General features: G+C 35.8%; 1 long non-coding RNA gene across 1 annotated transcript in view; it reads left to right on the plus strand.

Moving 5' to 3' along the window:
• The window catches only part of LOC146760539 (uncharacterized), a 110595-nt gene extending 96760 nt beyond the window's left edge, over positions 1–13835 (plus strand). Inside the window, exon 4 of the long non-coding RNA XR_014947472.1 lies at positions 13766–13835. This is a non-coding gene — a long non-coding RNA (uncharacterized LOC146760539). The remainder of the gene's footprint in view (positions 1–13765) is intronic.
• The last annotated feature ends 5960 nt before the right edge of the window (positions 13836–19795 follow it).

Consider the following 19795-nt stretch of genomic DNA (forward strand, 5'->3'; position numbering starts at 1 on the left):
GTGTGTGGAACTAACACCAAACCAATTAAATCATGCTTTTGATAATGGTATCCATTTTGACAAGAAAAATTGTTTTATTGTTTCAGTCTTTAAGGTTATAATCATGATTTGTAGTTATCAACCATTTTTTCTTTATAATTCTTTATCATCTTCTAAGATTTCTCATTCTCTGTTTCTTTTAATGTGGCCACCTATGAAATGCCTGGTAGTGTGAAAATAAGTGCTTAATGAGTGAAGAAACTATCATAGGTATCAGGAAAGGAAATTACTGGAAATGCAATAGGACAATCATTACTTTTATAAAATTCAGCATGAAATTCTTCATGTCTCTTGACAGTTTGTTAGTAATTAAGATTTCATCTTGATTGTCTTTCTGTTAATGATATGATATGATGGTTAATATTGCTTAAATCACAATGTTAAGTGAAGGAAAAATTAGTCTCTAATTCTCTGGGTAGCATTTGTTTCAGGTTTAATCTTGCACTCAACCCAAATTAGGAAAAAGTTTGTTTAAATGGTGGGTGTGAATATATAAAATTGAAATACATCTTAGTAATATATTTATATAAGATATATATGTACAAGCATTTATATACTTTTCTTGTTTTTTAAACTATTAACTCTAAATTAGGGCTAATTCTGGATTATGACTGAAAGCTAGACTTTCAGACTGATAATTAAGGAAACTTGTTCGAATGAAATAGAATTACTTGAAATGATATCTATAATACATATATCAAGCAAGGATATCATATATATATATATATATATATATATATATATATATATATATATATATATATATAATACATATATCAAGCGCAAGGATACTGCGCTTAGGCGTAAACAATGTAAGTTAAATTTCTGACCACTCAGATTTCTTCTGTCACTTATGGAAAATCACCTAATACAAAAATCTGCAGCAAATTCCTGCTGTCCTCAGATGATCTCAGATCACTTCTTCAATTTCTGTGTTTTGTTTCCTAAGGTGTAAAGCACAAATAATACCAATTTTCTGTCATTCAATAACTTTATTGCTAAGATTCTCTGGTGCTATTTTATCTGAGGTAACCCATCTTCCACTAATCTCACTGAATGCTGCTGTTTTGTGTTCTGCTTGGGCACTTTTCAAACATCAGTAAGATGTTCAGCCCATGGAAATCAAATTATTTATTCAAATTATTTTTTAGTTTATATTTAAAAACCTCTAATTTTACTATTTTGTGTTTCATTGCAAGATATTTAAGAGCTTCTTCCATAACTTTGTTTTAAATTCTATTACAGAACAGTGAATGTTCTGAGAAAAAGTATTGTGTAAAGCAGTGATTACTTATAGTATGTAAGCTACACGTACAAAAATGTAGATAAAATATATAAATAAAGGTATGGAAATCTGTAGGGTTGCTACCAGAAGCATACAGGCTTTCACTATCAACCACTTAAAATCAATTTGAAGGCATTTGGAACGCATTTTAAAGAGCAACTAGGCATCAATAAAATTTAATTAATTGGGTCTATGGATGCTCATGTAAATTGAGTGTTAATTGTGCTAGCAATGCTTTTCCATTAAAAATTAAACTCATGATTAGTAACCAAGAAAAAAACAAGCCAATGTTGTTCTATAAACAAATCTCATTTTCTTTAATTGTGCCCCTGCTTTAGATAACAATCATAATTCTCCATTTGCTTTGTTAAATGTGAGCATCACTACAGCATGGGAGGGATCAATTGCTGGTGATTTGAATGGCATTTCTGTGAAACCTTAAAAACTTCTGATGCAAGTCTTTGTTTAAATTGCCTAAACCCTGATTTGAGCAAGAATTGGAAGCTCTTGTTTCTTAGGCAGAGTACCTACCATATTAAGAAGAAATATAAGTTTGTCAATAGTGTTTTTCTAAAGAACTGTTTAATAGAAATGATGGAATTTTGTGGGTATTTACTTTTATTTATTTACCTGTACATATGAGTGTATATATAGATAAGAGCTAATATGAGTGTCAGTACAGTCTGGGATGTAGGTATTTTAAGCTTCAGCTCAGTTCCTGCACCTTCCACAAACTCTGCTCCACTAGTTTGACTTTAACCATAGATAGAAATAAGGAAAATAATTGTGTTTAATTCCTGAAAGAAAGTGAGCAGATATTAGGAGCGAACGAGATTGTCCAGTACATCCATGTAACTGGACTGAGGTTTCTGCAATATGAATTTTAAAATCAAGTCCTCAAGGAGCAGTTGCCATATAGGCATTGTAGTTCTGCATCAAGTACCCAGGCAGGCAACTGGGAGATAGGAATTGGAGAGCCCAAGTTTTGTCATCCAGATCCAGATTTAGACACCCATTCTCTAAGACCTTCCATCAACATAATATATTATTTCATTATCTCAGTGTTGTAAAGATATAAAAATGTCTTTAAAAATTCCAAAGTACTCAGAGAGAATAGACATGTTTATAAGTAGAGAGTTAAGGGTATCACTAAATTTGAATTTAGGGGACAAGGACAGAAGAAATGTTAAAAAGAGAGGAGAACAAAAAGCAACTGAAAGCCATCTGAATCATTACACTTTGCAGACTGTGAAGCGAACCTTTCTGTGGAAAAAAAAGGACATTCTCTGTTGTCTTTGTCCCTCCTATGAAGAAAAAAGTCAGGACAAATCAGCTTGTGACTGCACATTTTTTTACTCATTGTTGATTCATTTATTTTGTTTAGCCCTTGAATGGAGGGGGATCTTTAAGTTTTAAGAGGATTTGAATCCTGAATCAAATAGAACAGGCAAAATAATGTCTTCCTATAATCTAAGCAGGTAACAGCCAATTGTCTGTCATGTTCTAGGTTTGCAGAGAAGCTCTCAACTATATTTTAGTACTAGCAAAGGCTTGACTAAAATGCTAACAAATAGTAGGACAGAATATTTTACTGATAATACAAAGTTCAATCAACATACAAATAAAATGTTTTATAGCTTCCACACCAAATTTTGAAATCCCTCATTGTCTCTTGTGCTCAGAATCTCTGTCCTTGTAGCTTCTTGAACAGACTAGTGTAGAATAGCAGGGAACAAATTTTGGGAAATATTGGGAATAAAGCCTTTTTCCTGTGTCCCTGTAAGCCTCTCACTGTCCGCAACAATATAATCTGACACTTAGGAGCCTGGGATATCCCACTCACATGCTAAACTACAGAAGTCCAGTCCAGGTTCATCATAGCTTTAGGGTAAAAATCAAGAAGACTTTGTTTGAGGCAAATTTTCAGAGGCAGAGAATTGATTTTTTTTTCTCTCTTGTTTATGAAAAATTTGGAGAAAATGGATATTAGTGGTGATAAAATGGTTGCTGAAATCTCACTGTATTGAAGGATATGCATGTGCTTAAATTGTCACCTAATATGGAACTTTTACCGTTCGTATTTGAAACTTTGGAAATTTGATGGCTGAGTGTAAATGTCCAATTGAAAGTTCCTCAGGGATGTGTGGGTTCTCCTTTCTGTGCTCGATGCTAAGGTGCCTGTTGTCCTCATCTTCATCCTGCCTTCCTTGAAAACAGCTTGGGCCCATTCTGTTGTAGCACTGCATGCCCCTGTGCTTGGCTGTGTCTCATGCTGGAGATGGCATTTAGTATCTCCAGTGACTGAATCAATTACTTCGAGCAGAGTAGGGGAACACCATTGTAGTTCCGCAATAGCTGCATGACTAATCAGCACGAGTTGCCTTGCTTTTCCCAACCAGCATGTCTGAGCCATCCCAAAGACATCCTCCATCCTAAGCCAAGGAGATGGATGCCCAGATTTAGCTGGGCAAGTAAACAAATCATGGTAATTTTGAATGTATGCAAGTGTTTTATTTATAACATTCTCAACAGCATACTTCTATGAAACACATACAGAACTATAAATTCATTTGTCAAATGAATTTATATGACCACAGTGCTAATAGATAGTATAATGATTACGTGTCTCATGTAGACAACAGCCTCAGGAAATCTGTGCATCTGACTAAGAAGTGGCTTGAGCCTTTTTCCCGTGTATCCAACTAGCAAGAGAATTATTAGCAAGCAGCACAGAGGGCATTATCAGGAATAAGGGCAGCTGCTTGAAATCCTGGCACTCAGGTCTGCTCTGATCATTTGTTTGATCCCAGAAATGTCTGGCCACTAAAAGATTTTCTGTGTACACAGATGTTCATGTGAGGCTGGACAGCATCTTTTTCTTACCTGCTCAGATAGGAGATTGAAGGCTCTTCCTGATGGGCTTTGCCTTGCATACCTCAGGTACAGATCCTGCTTACTCCCACCATTCTGTAATTTTGTGTGTTAGTATTCCAGGCTGCCATAAAATGAACAGAGAGATTGAGATTATGTTGGTTTCAATTTTACAGTCAGCTACAAGTAAAGAAAAACAAATGTCCTTGGGAAAGCAGCTGAAGAGCACTTGGTTGGCTGTGGGGGACACTAGGATCATCTAAAGAAACACACTGGTAGCTGCCCCCTCCTCCCATGTCAGATAAAGTTTGCAAGCATGCTTTCAAGCAGCTTAAGTCTCTTCCTAATCTTATAAGAGAAATGGAATTATTTGCTCTTGCTTATATCTATAGTGATTTCTGTCTCTGCTGTCTGTCATGTGAGTCAGATCTTAAACCTCTTTGTAAACTTCAATTAAATGTTTAGCCACAGATGGGGGATGTGTTTCAGACAAGCTCTGGTGAATGCCCTGACGTGTTTTGAAGCACAGCAATGTGAAGTGATGAAAATATTAGCATTTTTACTGTTGGGCTTCAAGATGATCTGAGAAGTTGCTGCTGTTGCACATTTTTTAGTACAAATGAGTATATGTGTGAAATTGAGGGCACACGTTTAAGTCTTACCAATAATATCTGAATGGACTAAGAGATGGGTGAAGTCTCTGCAGGAGAGACATGAGCATTTGCTAAATGGCAACAAAAAGTCGAGTAACTACAGTGCTGGTTTTGGAAGCTGGGTCTTTTTTCTTTTCATTTCAAATCTGTTAGCTGCCTTTTGGTTGCAGCATCATTCCTCTGAGATGCTGCTGTCCTGGCTGATGTGTATTCATTTAGGGCAGATTTACAGCTCAAGCAAAGAGTTGTGTTAGAGCTGTCAGACAACTGTTGAAGCTGCTAACTTTGCTGCAGCGTCTCCAGCTCAAAGAAGCTGGTGCCAGAATCAGTCACATTGATTCTCACCCAGTTGTGAGCAAGCAATTTGTTTCCTTCACATCTTGTCTGCTTTTTATTCCTAGAAAATGATAACTGTGTGTGACTGGATTGGATGGAATATTCTGAGCTGGAGATTTCTTCTCTTGTCCTGGATGTTAGTTGTGAGCAACTTTGTAGAACATACTTTATCATTAATTTTACATTCTATAAATTGTGAGAGCCTTTATTAAACTACTAGAGATGAATAAAGCTTCCAGATTCATTTCTTTAGTGTTACTTTCAAAGCATTTTTCAAAAGAGATTACAACACCTTTATAAAATAAGAGTTTGGTAAAATGCAAAGATTTTGTGACTTTAAAGAAAAACAAAATAGCTCTCCTATGCTAATAGAGTTGTTATGTTTGGAAAATGTGCTTCCCCATACTTATTTCCATCAAGGTAGTAGATAAAGCTAGTCAAATCTCAACATTGTAACTTCCTGCTGGTAAAAGCTGGTTCCACAAATTAATTACTTCAGAAAGTATATTTTACTTTCATAATTATGAAAGAAAGAGGAAAAAAACCTAAATATTTCATTTAGATCAGCATTTCTTTAGACTTTGGGTGGCAAAATTGTTATTATACAGATTTTTAAATTTCAGAACAAGCCAAAGTTATAGTGCATAAAGTACATGAAAAGAGAAAATATTGCTCTAGGACAGACAAAATGGAGCTTTTGATATCAAAATGTTGATAAGGTCCTTCAGTACATTTCAAAAATAAGTTAAAGCAAACAAACTGTAATCTATTCATTGCTGTACTGTAATGTAATATTAGCACTAGTGTTATGAATGGACGATATTATATAATGCAGTATAATATATTTGAACGCACATCTAATGACATACAGATATAATGGGCCAATAGAAGTGTTCTGTAATGTACATACTTTATTAATTCTAAAATCTATAATAAAAAAGTAATGATAAATATATAAAATGAAAGGGTTGATTACTGCTCTCTGAAAGAGAGCACTGGAGTGTGATTGATTATAAAACATATTTTTGGAAATGCATTTAATGAGAAACTTAATTATTTAAATTGGGGAAATAATTCCTCACGGGGAATGGATACATTTCAATGAACTGAGTGCTTAATTTAAAAACAACAACAAAAACATAAGTAAAAAATCCACAAACAAATTCAAGGATTGAAATTGGCTTTGATAGGAAATGTCACTACAGTGGAAACTTCATCTGGATGCTTATTAGATGCAAAGGAAGACCAACAGTGTGAGACAGTTGCCAACACTTCCTTTTGAACTCTGTCCTTGTGTTTGTTCAAGATATCAAGGAAAATCCCATTGTTAACAACTGAGAGCATTGAGTACTCAAGTCCCTATTCTTGCTATCTGAAAAACACAGGAAGGTAAAAAGCTGAAACTGTTGCAGTAAGTTGTCTAAATAACACTTTGATTCTTGTCTCCTCATTATTTATTCTCAGCATTATGTCCTATTCTGTAAAACTTTATCCAATTTATTTTAGCCAAGATGCTCATTTTACTCTACAGTAGGCAGTTATGAGAAATGCATTTTTCCCCTTATCAGCAAACTCATAACCTGTGCCCTCAGTTGTGTGCATCCCCTTGCTGGCTGCAGTGTGCTTGTGCTGGTTTGGGGCCGTTTGCAGGTGAATCCTGTGCTGTTGTCTCTTCTTGTCTGTGTTGTACACAGCTAAACTCTGCAGTGTTCCATAAGCTTGTGCAGTGTTGGCAATGATGATTATTTCATGTTGTTCTCTGACCTAGAAGGGGCATTATCTGTAGGAGGAAATATCAGAGCTTCATGAAATTTACTATGAGAGAAATGAGCAAGAAGAAAAGTTGCTGATATGTTTGTTTTTCTCATGCTGCTTTGCTTGTGTCGGGTTTCAGGCCTTTGAATGCCTTTTAGTTTGTCCATGTACTTTTTGTTTGTTAAACTTCGTGCTCTTATCTAACTTCCTAATCTCTTGTGGGGATTTGATAACCTTAGTGTTTTTTTTCATGCTGCTCCTGGTGCCTCTGCCATGATTAATGGGATAGACTACTAAACTGGCCACCTCTGAAATTATGGAATGTGTTAATCAGATGGACAGATGACCTCAGGGAGTGCAGTGACCCTGAGGATCAGAGGTCAGATTTAAACAATATGACAAATACAAGGATGTTGTCATTTTGAACTAAAAAAGGGTAAATAGATAAAGGGTAACTTGAGATTGACATACATATTTCTTACAGTTATACATATATAAAAAATTGTCTTTTAAATTCAGTAGCAAGTAATGTATCTTCTATGGTTTGTTGCATGAGGTAAAACTTGGAAAGGAAGATTACTGATAAGTTACAAGATAACAACCAACACAAGATTTGGTTTCAGTTTTGATATTCCATGCAAAATAACAGTTCATTTCTGTACCTTCTTTTACTTCTCCATATATATCAGTGAATATGTTTCCTTGTAAAGCCTTTCAGAACTGGCTACTCGTACTGCTCTTCAGTAGCTGTTTCATATATTGCCCATCTAACTGGAAACATGTCATCATATAGTATGTTTACTTTGAGTATGGAACTATTTTTTTTCTTAATGGTTATAGCAATCTCTGTGGAGCTCTATTATGGAGCCATAAAAGGCTCAATCTTCAACCAAAAGAGGAAAGATGTGAGACCACTTTGTGCTTCCCTTACACTGACCGACCAGGCACTGATACAGCCTTTGTCATAATTTAAGACATTTCTAGGTTATGCTGGTTGGATAAATGGAACCTAACAGAGCAGTGTATGAGTTGTCCTGAACATGGTTTGAATTCTGCAGGTGTTTCTAACCCAACTTTCCACATGGCCTATGTAGGATATCATTAGTATAGAAATGTGTTGTGTCAAGGACAATTATCTGTTGAACTTCATGGAGCTTTTTAGTCACAACTGTACAGATCAGGTCAGCATGGGATGTTTGAGACTTAATTGTGTCCAGCTAGTGAACCACCAGGCAATACTGTATCTTTTGCTCAGCATAATTTGCAGGAGAATATAGTCTACAGTAACTTTGGCTCACTTAGTATTGATCCCCATCTGTAGTCTGGGGTATTTTACAAGTTATCTAAAAAGCAATATAAAAACAAAAAACAACAACCAAACCAAACTGATCTGTAAATAAATGTAGGATCAGAAGAGGAGGGGGAGGGGGCTGGGGGAGGGGGGAGTGAATTAGTGAATTTTTTTTAATTTTTTTGTAATCTTACTTTTGTCACAATTATGTCAATGCAAGAATGATATGGATAGTACTACCTTTTCTTGTGGGATACTCTCAGCTTTTGTTTTCAAAGTTTGCTGCTTCAGTTTCCAACAGCAGAATCAGTCAAATCTTCCCTGTTGCTTTTTTTCCCCCCCAATTAAATGTTGATTGGTTAAAAAAAATTGTTTCTCCAAAAGTCTGTCCTCACCTTGGGAAATTCTATTGGGAATGCCCGGATGCTCTGATACGTGTTGGTGGTGTTGACATTAAAGGAGACAAAGCAGTGAAGAATAACTCATAAACCATCAATTCACCTTTATTACTCAGATAGAGCTCTGACTTGGTAGTGGCAGCATGATTGATTGATTAAGGAATGTAGCTCAGCAGAGAAACTGAAAAAGGGAGGGAGGGCGCACTGGAAAGGTAATGCTTTGGATGTTTTCAAGTAATATTTAGCATTGAGTGAAAAAAAAAGAAAAAAAAAACCAACAACAACAAAGTATCCTGTTTTTTTGAGAACTGTTTACTAAGTATGTCCTCGGATCACTTTCAGTTTATAGGTAATAACTGAAATGAGTCCTGAATGTGGTTGACTGAGACTTGAGATGGAATGAAATATTCCATTCTGAGGGCATGTATTTCCATCCCATGCCCATAAATAAATAAATAAGCCTTTCATAACAATAATAAAAAAAAAGAAAAGAAACCCTTTTGCATGAAAACATGTTTTAACTGTATTTGTAACACTCAGTAAATAAATTACAGGTTTTATATCATTCAGAAAGAGCTGCGAGTGATTTATTCAGTTATTAACTTCACACGCTTGGAAGAATGAATTAAATACCAGTCCCTGATGAAGGCTTTTGGATTATTCTGCCAGAATATACCACTTAAAAGTTTTGGCAGCTCAGTGTGTTGCATGATGAGCAGGAAGATTTTGGTGGAAGCTAAAGCAGATGAGTCTGTATTCTGACAGTTTACAGCATCTTATAAATTCCATAAAATGAAAATGAATTATGTATTATTGGGTTTACATAAGGTCACCAAATGAACTCTGACCCTTCTCTTTTCTCATTTGGCTCAATTATTAGATGAAATGACAGATCTGATCTCTTTTCAAATTGTATTAGAGGGGGCCTCTTTATTTTGCCCTCTAGCAGCAATTCTCTGACAGAACTAGGCAAGTGCATTAATTATGATTGATTTAGTGGGTCTATAAGGTGATTATTTCTCAAATTCTACTCTGTGCCAAAACCTTTTGACCTCTCTCAGGCCACACAGCAAATGAAATCCATAAGAAGATTTAAGAGGGGACTGACCAGCACTGCAGTTTCCTTGTGCTGTTTGAACTCAAAACACTTTGGGACACCCAAGTAAATGCAAAAGATTGAATTACCGGGACATACTGTGTTTAAAATGTTTAACAATTTGATATCTCTGTTTAAAGAAAATGGCATGAAATTGATCACAAGGGGGGGGAAAACGTCTCCTTCACTGGGTGGGGGAGGAGGGGACAGAAAGACCAAAAAATATATATGTTTTTTTTCCTTTCTAAATTAGGCTCAGTAAAAAGATCAAGATGCCTCATATCAAGACTGCCAGAGCATGCTACATTGTACTGAGAATAGAATTTCAGTCACATTCTTTTAATAAAATGGCAAAATAACTACAGAAGTCAGTTTAAGGGTCAACTTCTCCTTGGTGTGACTATAAATATTATGGATTGCATGTGTGTATACCCATATTTATATAAGCATAGTAAAGAACACATTTTGAAACCAAATCTGAGTTCAAAAAGAGAAACTGCACACTTTACATTGATTCCTATGTAACACTGATGCTTTGTTTATAGGCTAATAGAAATGGAATACAGATAGACCACTCTGATTTTGGCAAGCTGAGTTCACTGGGAGGCCTGCAGTAATAAACCATACAGTACAATAATTCTGGATATGAGTGTTGTGAAACAGTGTCTTTTAAAACTCTCTTGTTATGAGCCACTTAGAAGATATGTGAAGTGAGGTAACTTCCTTCCGAGCAGAGCAGACAAGCCTCAGTGTGGATCTGCTCCACCTTTTCCACTTTACCTGATCTAAACCTTTGCTGGGTTGCTACTTATGATAGCTGATTCCTAGAACAGGGAGGAAGAGGGAGGGGGAGAATAGAAATTGGGTTATATGCACTTTAAGCTTGCCAGGAGTTCATGTTTTATTGTGGGAAGGTTTTTTTTCTAGAAGAATTTCAAAAGCAGGTCTTTGCAGGATGGCCATTGTGAATAGTAATCTTGTTAACACTCAGCAGCTAAATCAAATCTATATTTATTGAGCATGTTGCTTTCAAGACATTAATTGCATGTGCTGTAAATTTGTTTGCGACGTTTTCACGTGGTTCTTAGAGGGCTCTTATTATTCCAGTAGGGCTTTCATGCACTCCTGCACAAAATGTAGAGAATCCAGCTAACCCTGATGAGTATTTAATTGTTGGTTTTAAATTTCTGTATGTACTATAAAACATAAAATAGAAAAGTATTTCAGGTAGATTTTCAGTAACAAGCAGGTAAGGAACTTTTGTCTGCAGTTCAACATACTAAAATATAATAATTTTGTATTACCAAAGGGTGATGAATTCAAAAAGCTGCAATTTAGTTGCAATGTTCTCTGTTGTTCCACAAGTATTTTTAATTCAGTTTCATGGTGTTTTTCCCTGACTTACCAACATAAAGAAGATCTGAATTACAAATGTAACTGAGCAGTGCACAGATGTTACAAAAGGAGAATTAATTAGAAAGATAAACTTCTAGAGGTGAACTTCCATACTCATTTTAGATGATCATGATAACGCTTAAACACATCTATTTCCCTAACCATATCAGAAAGTTAATTGGTTTTATTACACCTAGCAAAAACAATTCTGCTAGAATTTCCGAGTAGTGGAAGTCTGCCCCTCTGCTAAATTATGTGTGTTTTGGCAAAGTTTTTGAGGCACAGAGCTGATGTAGAAAACGTCTTATCCTTTTTGAATATTTAGGATTAGCTTGAGAATGGTAAAGGTATCTTCTGTAAACTTTCTATAGAAGGTTCCTGTCTTTTCTCTGTCTGAGGTAGAGAGATCTGAGATTAAAATCTCTGCTTTGAATCAGGCTAAGGAAGAACCTGGCTCTTGCAACCTCAGAAGCATCCCTGCTGTTCAGTACATGCATTCATGCACATACAATAAAAATGGGAACCAGGAAACAGTTCTGCTTCTGTGGAACTCTTCAGAGCACCGTTATTAATACTTTGACTATGTTTTGTGATGAATGTCATCCTCTAGTCAGATCTCTGCTGGTGACACCATTTTAGGGGAACAAACTGCTGGGCGGTTTTCAGCTGGCTGTGCCAGGTGATGTTGGGGTGTGGCTCTGCTTCTTTTGGTAGCTGCTCTCTCAAACTGTTGCTACTGACAAGCAGTGAATTTCAAGTCTCATTACTACTAATGAATTACACATGGTGCCTCATTAGTAGTTCTGGGTTTGTTACATTATCAGCATAAATGAGAACACTAACATCTTTATTTAGTTCCTATTGCAGGGAGCACTGGTGCTTCAGATTGTATGCTGAAACAAACAAAACATTTGAATAAGGTGTGTTTTTTTAGGGAGAAAAATGGCTTCTGAACAATAATTACTGAATTTTCTAGGGGATTCCTTACTGTCTGAGTTAAACTCTTCAGCCACGCAAATTTCTGTGCTGGAGCACATGCTGCAAGAAAATGCAGCAGCTGTCTTCGTGTTGCTTGTCAGCTGTTCTGCCAGATCTCTGTGGGAGATCTTAGCACAAATCCTGTCACATTGAATTGTTTGGCTAGTTTATCATTAAGCTTTGCCAGTAATTTTGGTAAAGGTGTAACACCTGTGTTAGTCAATATTTATTCAGCTTCCTTCCTGTTGATGCTACTTGCATGGAATTTAATTAGAAAATAATTGTACCTCTGCTCTCAGAGGTTTGCTGGCATGGACTCTTCAGCTCTTGATGTAGTATTTCTGTTGCCTAAATTTTGGTCTCATATTAAAAATTAGATAAAAGTCATTATATCCAATATTTGGCAATGGAAAGTATTACATGGCCAGTGAGAACCAGTTGTTAGCTGAAGTTATACTTGTGATATCAAGTACCATAACAAGGACTGATGTTGAAAATACTGGTTTAGGGATGCATTTTTTGTCCTAACATTTTGTGAGGAGTCAAGTGAAGTGTTAGCTCTGCACCTTGCTGATAGATACTGTTTGATTTATTGGTGAGTGAACCTAAGTAAGTCAAAATAGCAGTGGGTCAAGTTGGTGGTCTTATCTTTTTTTGAGCTCCTTCATGTACTTTTTTCATGGGATAAAGTGCTTTGAAATACTTTGGAAAAAAAATATTGAAATTTCAAGTGATTTTCATTTGCTCATGAATTTTACTGCTTTTGGTAAACATGGCTAGTAGAAAATAGTACTAAAGACAAGGGTGTTGATCTGAAAAATAGTCCTGTTTTCTCAGTATTTACTAAAAAAGACCAAAGACTCGAAGACATTTTGAGAACTGAATGGTTTGCATAATTTGACCCTGAATTTCTTAAATTCTTTTAGAGATTGTCTCAATTTGTTTGTTTGTTTTTACATCAGTTTGTGTTATAGGTTTGTAAAGAGAAAAATAACTGCTGAGAACTAAGGTCCAATGATTTTTAGGAGTGACAGTTCATACAGTCAGAGTCGTCATTAGAATCATTCAAAAGACCATGTTGTATTTTTGCTCTATTAGAATATGTGTCTGTTGTGGTTTTTTTTTTTTCCTTAATGATACAAAATCAAACAGTCATATTTTGTTTTTATTGTTGTTTGCTTGAATAGAGAGCAGTTAGTTCTGCTGCAGCTATGCTTTGCTGTATGTAGAACTGTGGCAATCAAACATGTAAGCCTGATTACTGATATTTCATTAAATAAATAAGAGATCACAGGCACTAAAAGTTACTATTTTCACACTTCTGTAGACAATACTAGTCCTTCTTCTTGATCTGTATGCTCTTCTGCTGTTAGATGACAAATGTTCACAAATAAGAACTCTATACAAAGATAACTGGTCAATTTTTTAGCCACTAGGAATTTCCCATGGGATATTTATGACTATCGTGTTCCTTAAGACATAAACTAAAGGAGATGGAAAAATGCGGAAGGCTGTTACTCCATTAAAGGCAATAGATGTATAGCCATGGTGAAATTAGATTATGTTTCCAGGCATGGTATATTGTTGCTTTCTGTAGAATTCTTAGAGAGAGAGAGCATGGCTGAGATTACAGCATTTGTAATTTCTTTTTCTTTTTTTTCTTTCTAGTACAAAAGTCTATAAAGTAAACAAACTTTACCAAGGATTTCTACGAGGATGCATTAGACATTTTTTCCAGGTATGTTATTAATAATAATATATAATAATAATGATATAGTGCACATTTGATTCTTTTCCTGACAGGTTTTTGTTGCTATGCTTGCTGGATGTTACAGACATTATATGTAAAGAGAGTCTGAAATACCTGCAGAGTAAAAATGGCCTTTGAATGTAACATGACCAGAGTAGCTTTGTGCGTGATATCCTACTTATAACCAGTCATTTGTCTGATGCTGGTCTTCTTCAGAAGACTTCTGCAATCCTACAGGGGTGCAAAAATGTTCAGATGGCCCTCAATCAGTTTTCTTCACATCCTCTTGGTAAAATTGTGTATCATCAGTCCAGTTGCTAAAATTCTCTCTATGAAATCCCTGCATATTTGTCCTTATTATTCTTATGTGCGTTAATAGACACATAATTGCGCCCGATGTATAGGTAGATAGTACTAGTGTGGGCTTCATACAGTATTAACATGCCTAAGTAGATAGACTGGAGAATTGTTGGTATGGATTCTGTGTAGCTTAGTATTCATTTCTGTCTTACCACACTGGATTCTTTTTAACAAATAGAAGTTAATAATTCTAGTCTCTGATTATGTCAGGCTGGCCTCCTAGAAGCATTGGTGTCACAGTTTATAACTCTCTTACAAATAGGAAAATTATTTATGAGAATGAGCATTGTTTGTTTGTGAGCAACCTGAACTTAGATCTGGGTTAAGATCGTTGATCTCAATCTACCTAAGAGCTGAAGCAAATTGGAAATGATGTTCAAAGGTTATATTTTAACCTCTGAGATTTTTGTGCCTTTTTTCTTTTCTTTTTGTGACAACTTTCTGTGCAGAAAGCTCTGTTCACTTGGCTGGAATCTGAAAAGAAAATGTATTACATTTTAATACTGACACAAACAAATGAGTTGGTTTTAGTTTCTGTCATCCACAAACCGCTATGTTTATAATACCATGAGTATATTAATGGACAGATTTAATGATATATATATTATTTCTGTCAGAATCCTCTAAATTACTTTTGCTACCACAATGCATGAAATGATGATGTATTTCAGTGAACAAAGGAAGGCAGGTTGCACTTGCAGCGCCCATAAATTCTTTGTTTTAAAAACATCAAGGCTTTTGATACAGCACAGAGCTTTTCAGGAGATTTGCTAGTAAAAATTAACCAATGGGATAGAAGGTTCCCTGATGAGCTGACCTGTCTCACATTTCTCCCACCCATTTCTTCCCATTCTGGAGATGGCACTGCCTGACCTACTGCTTCACTACAGCTTCTCACTGCCACCATGTTAGCATACCAAATATGCTACATCTGGGTTATCATTCTGCTTTGTTTGGGAGCTAAAAGCACCTTACTGCTGTCTTGGAAAGATTTGAGTGTGTGAAGTGTTTCAGTCAGGAATTTCTTTATGCGTTTACTGCTTTGTCTATTATATTTGCTTGTTCTGCATATTTTGGTTGAGTCGCATTTTCACTTCTAAGATAGGCTACTTTCCTCTTTCTACTGTTTTGATTTTTGTTTGTTTCTGGAAAAGGTTTTAGGAGTGGGGGAGGGTGATGGCAGAAGTAAGGAGGAGGTTAATTTGCATATTTGTTATACCAGCTCTGTAAGATACTTGATCACTTCAGCATTTTGCCATTAGTTTGCAGCTCTGTCAGCATCCAAAAGCTGGGATTGTTGTTAAGAGACTGACAGTAATTTCAGAGCCTGTAAATCATGAGAAGATGGGAAATGCTTTATCTACTTTTAGGAGTTTCAACCTGAACACCCATGTCAGAGGAACATAATGTTGCCAAACTGGGCATTCAGAACTTGAGCAAGAGCAGTGGCTCTTGCCTGTGCTACATTAATTTAATCACTAGTGAGAAAAACAGTACGTGCCCACAAAATTAATGTTTATGATAGGAGAGTCAAATTAAGGTTACAAGGGTTGCTTGATATTGTGGAACTATTTAGTGTTCAAAACTGAATACTTGGCATTTCTAAAACAAGTTTTTGCATGGTTTTAAAACACAAATTTCTTTTTAGTTGCATCTCAAAAATTTATCTACACCTTCATTTCTTTCTCTCAGTTAATGCAAGGTTCAAATCTTACTGACTTGGTTCAAGTTCTTGTCAGAAGACCTTGACTACCTCTATAAGACCTTTCCAATAATAAAAGAATCCTGAAGAAAAAATATCTCCTGTGAATACATTGCAAACAGTTCCCTCTTTCTTTATTGAGCTCTACACCAATTGAAGTAATCTTAGACTCCAGTTTGAAAATACTTTTAAATTACTTTGATCAGGATTTTCTAATCTAACCAGAAAGCCTTCTGTAGAAGAGAGAGGTAAAAGCAACAGAAAATTTTCCAGGGAGGAGAAGGGTTGCTTGCACTGAATTACTTACTGCAAGCTTTTTACTCATATTTGTTTGTGACATAATCTAGTGTTTAAGAACAGCTGCATTTTTCAGAATATAAGTTAGATCTGAGGAAGATGATTTATATCTAAATTGTATAATGGGATGCCAAATTACTACTGTCCAGATGATTAAAGGGACGAGGAGAGGAGGGAGAGAAATCTTTGAATTTAAAGAAACAAGAGAATGGAGCACTTTTACTGAGATGTTATTAGACTGATCCCACAGTGTTGTCTGACTGTAGAGAATGACTTTTCTCTCACTTCTCAATAATCCCACATCACATGGATCCTCTTTACTCTGTCGTGCAATGCTTTTTTGTTGTTGTTTAGAAGAGTAGGAAATTTCACAACAGGGTGGAAACATCCCAGTAATATAACGCAAAAAGAAGCTTGGGAAAAGAATCTGGGCAGTTTCATATTTAATAACAAAATATAAATCCAAAGCAAGATTTTGAGAAATGAGAAACTGGAAAATAAATAAATAAGAAAAAAATAAAAAAAGAAAGAAACAAAAACCACAGATGTTCAAGTGTTCATTACCCAAATCTTTGCAAGAAGTGATTGAATAGAATTACCTACAAAGAGAACGTAGCATTTTAACGTTATACAATCATGTTCCTCATGGCAGGTGACATCTATCTCCTTGACGGAGACTGTATCTCAAAAATACATTCATCGAGCTGTCTATAAATTCAAATAAACCCTGCAATTTAATTTTCAACATATCCATATGTTTGAGAATCAAGCTTTCAGCAGTTGAGTACAGTTTGTGTTGATACCACGGTACCCAGTGAATAAGGAGGAAGCAATGCAGTGGCTCTGCAGTTATAGCCAGGTTTGGCAGGAGGCTGCAGGAGAGAAAGGATTCATCCCGGTGTTCTGGGTCTAATTCAAGATCCTGTGAATAGAATTTCCCAGAAGTTCATCCATTCTTGTTTGGTCAAATGCAACATTTTTCATGGCTTAGTGGAACTATGTCATTATTTAGTTAGAAATACAAAGAACCAAATGTGTCATTGTGTACCATGGAAATGCAGCCAAGAATCTTTTAAGATAAAATAAAACCTTTAATTCTTTAAGAGAAATAATACAGTAGAATGCCTATTCATTTAACTTCTTAAGTATATATTTTCAGAATATCTGATCAGTTATATTATGTGCAAAAGAGAGAGAACACCTGAGACAGCTGCTGCAACAAAAGGAAAAATGCAGGAGTTTTTTTTCGTTTTTCAAAAAGGCATTTCCAAAATAAGTCTCATTCCTTTGTGCATGTCTGATTGTATTGTTGCTACTGAAAAATGATATCTTCTTATAAGGAAGAGCTTAAAATAATGAACAAATAAGAACTGAACTGAGGATTCGTGTGCTTTTCTGTAATGTGATTGATACTGGGACTCAAGAAACATTCATAGCTTGACAATGGCGGGTCTATTCACGCAGGCAGTGGGGTCCATGGGAGTGGGTTGGGATCAGCCATAACATTTGGTGTAGTTTAAATTATTCAGAAATGTTCTTCATATTGATCAGTGCTTATTGGGATATCAAATTGGTAGTTTAATTCCAAGTGTGGTAATGTGAATTTTTGTCTTGTGGCATATTGGAGCAAAAGGCATTTATTCTGGGAATCTGTTAGGTTTAGTTAGATTGGATGCGACTGTAAACTAGAGAGGGAAAGGCAAAAACTCACTCTGTATGTCTTGATCTACCAAACTCTTTATGTTGGGATGACATGTGATGAGATCGGTTCATGCCTGTGTGTGCTCCCCAAGGCAGATAGCCATAGGCAGATTTTCGAGTAGAGTAAAAATATGTTGCTCTTTCTGTGAATGAAAAAGCACTCATCCAGAGGGGGGGCTGTCATCACTAGAGCTCCTGGGACTGTGCTTAAAAGGGATCAGTTGACACACCAGTTTCTTTATTGGGGTGATGCCAATTGTTACACCTGAGTCTAGAGGAAATATAATGACTGTGAAATGAGTACTGGAGCATGGAAAAACTTATCCAGTCTTGGATAAACTTGACCAGTGAGTGGTCAACTGCCATGATGTCTTCTCTTGGCCATTGTCATTGCAGCCAGCTCAGAGAACAGCTACTCCAGTTCATCTCTTTCCTTTAGAGACAACATGGCAATCTGCATGGCAGACCGTTACTGGTTTGCTATCTGACAGATAAAAAATACTATTTTTTGATGTCTCTGATGGCATTGCGTCATTTCTTTGGTTGAAAGGATTTCTGAGCAGCTTAAAAGTACCATAAGTTTGTTAGTGATATTGATCATAATAGTATGAACAATTACCTGCAATAAATTTTCCCAGCAAGATACAGATTTTATCACTTTTCTTTTTAAACAGAGGATGACTTGGTTTTGATGTTACATCTAATGAAATGAGAAAAATGTGGGTAATTAATTATGAATACATGTATGTATATGTGTGTGTGTACTGGCAATAGGATCTTGATATGCATTTTTTTCATGTTGCCTCCATGGTGTTACTATGAGACCTTCAGGTTTGCAATCAGGCCTCTGATAGTTTTGGAGATAATAGAACTCTGTTGACTTAACTTATCAAGCATAGGGTCTGAGAATTTGTGGAAATTTTCTGTGTAATATTTAAACCAACTTTTCAGTGATGTTAGGTGGATTTTGTTGCAGAACAACTACATGGGATGTTTTACCTTGTGCAGATCTGACACAGCCTTCTTAAAGTGCTAGAGATAAAACATTTTACAATAAACAAATTAATGGCAGTCTTTGAAAACGATCCATACCATGCAGTTAAATTCTAATCAGCTGCAATTTCGTAATCTTCCATTTCTTTGACCGGCCAGAATCGTTCCTTACATATGAGAATTTTCTTTTCAAATCTTCTGTTGTTGTTGTTGTGGGATTTGTCCAAATTTTGTTTTAAACTGAAAGACAACAAATGTTAAAAAAGAATAAATATGCAGTTGTGCAGCTTTGAAAATTTATTGCACAGCTGAGAGCATTTAAATATCTTAATTAACACGCTCGAGCCTTAACATTCTCTCTCTTTAAGGGGAAAGAAAATCAGTTAAGGTTTGTCTAATTAAAGTTTAGGAGAGTTTGTTGATTTAAAAAAAAAAAAAAAAAAAAGACTGTGATTGTGAGCTTACAGTTTAAAAAGAGAAGCTCCAGAATAATGAAAACTTGCAAGCTGATTAATTCAGTGGAAAGCTGTTCTGTGCATAGTTTCCACAAACTCATAAGCACTTGGGCATTTTTAGCCCAAATTTAATTATAGCCTTTGATAATCAGGCTTCACACAAAAGAAATCCCCTTCTTCCCATAATACTTGATGATGTAATGCTCTATTATAACTCAGAACTCTTCCCCCAGCACCAAAAACAAGCCGTCTTCATGTCAAGGGAAAAAAATAAGAAGTGACCTCTACTCTCAGAGTTTTACATTTCACGTTCTGCAAACTGATATAGATCATCCGAGATTGTGCTGAGGTTTTTTTTTTTGTGTGTGTTGTTGTTTTAATTTGCTACTGGCTGAAAACAGCTAATAAAGGCTCAGTTCAAAGCCGTCTATTTCTTAGTG

The sequence above is a fragment of the Coturnix japonica genome, chromosome 6 (assembly GCF_054131305.1).
Source record: "Coturnix japonica strain WE chromosome 6, WE-NBRP24, whole genome shotgun sequence".
NCBI lineage: Eukaryota > Metazoa > Chordata > Aves > Galliformes > Phasianidae > Coturnix > Coturnix japonica.